Here is an 872-nt window from a genome sequence, read left to right as displayed (position 1 = left end):
ACACCTGCTCTGTAACTCTCCATGTTCGTTGGCTGTGCTAATCACCCTCACTTAGTGCTTGCTAGAGAATACTTAAAACATGATCTGACTGTTCTTGGTAGGGGCAGCAAGAAAGTAGTGTACAGTCTGTGTTCCAGTCCTTTACAGGGTGACATGCCCTGAGGGGCCGGAGGGAGGCTTCTTTGAAAACATTAACCTGGGCTGAGCTCCAGGAAGCTGTGGTAGAACTTCCCAAGAAGAGCCACTCAAACACTGGTGACAGCAGAGAGGCCTGGCGAAGAAGGTGCTGAAGGGGCAAGTGTCCTGTGCTTCTGCCTAAGGGCCCTGGGGCCTGTGAGGTTCCCGAAGGGGCTGTTGCTATGCTTCTCCCCTGGAAATGGGGCCTGTGTGAGGTGACTCATAGTGGGGCAGAGAGGAGAGGAATGGGAGAGTGAAAGCCAGCGGTTTCTAATGACTTCACATGGAATGGCAACTCCGAAGAAATCCTTGGTGATGGACAGCATAACATTAAGAAGGTAGACTGTCACACCATCTACAGTCTACTCCATGGGAGAAATCAATGTGACTTCATGACAGAAAAATACAGTTGTGAGTCACTTCATAACAGGGTATGTCCTAAGAGATGTGTTAAGCGATGAAATTCATCACTGTGTGAACATCAGAGTGCACTTACACAAACCCACATGCTCTATCAGCTACACACAGGCTGTATAGTAAATGCCACCATCTGTGAGGTACATCCAGGATGAACCACCTATGTGGCACATGGCTGTGTTGTTTTCCGATCTATCACAGCAGAATGATCTGGTAATGGGGAAGAAGCAGCACTGTTTTTGTTTTAAACTTTTTTTTTTTTTTTTTTTTTTTTTTTA

Source organism: Fukomys damarensis, unplaced genomic scaffold (assembly GCF_012274545.1).
Source record: "Fukomys damarensis isolate Sample0158 unplaced genomic scaffold, DMR_v1.0_HiC HiC_scaffold_9, whole genome shotgun sequence".
NCBI classification, from domain to species: Eukaryota; Metazoa; Chordata; class Mammalia; order Rodentia; family Bathyergidae; genus Fukomys; species Fukomys damarensis.
The sequence above is the reverse complement of the archived record's forward strand: the minus strand, read 5'-3'. Positions refer to the sequence as shown.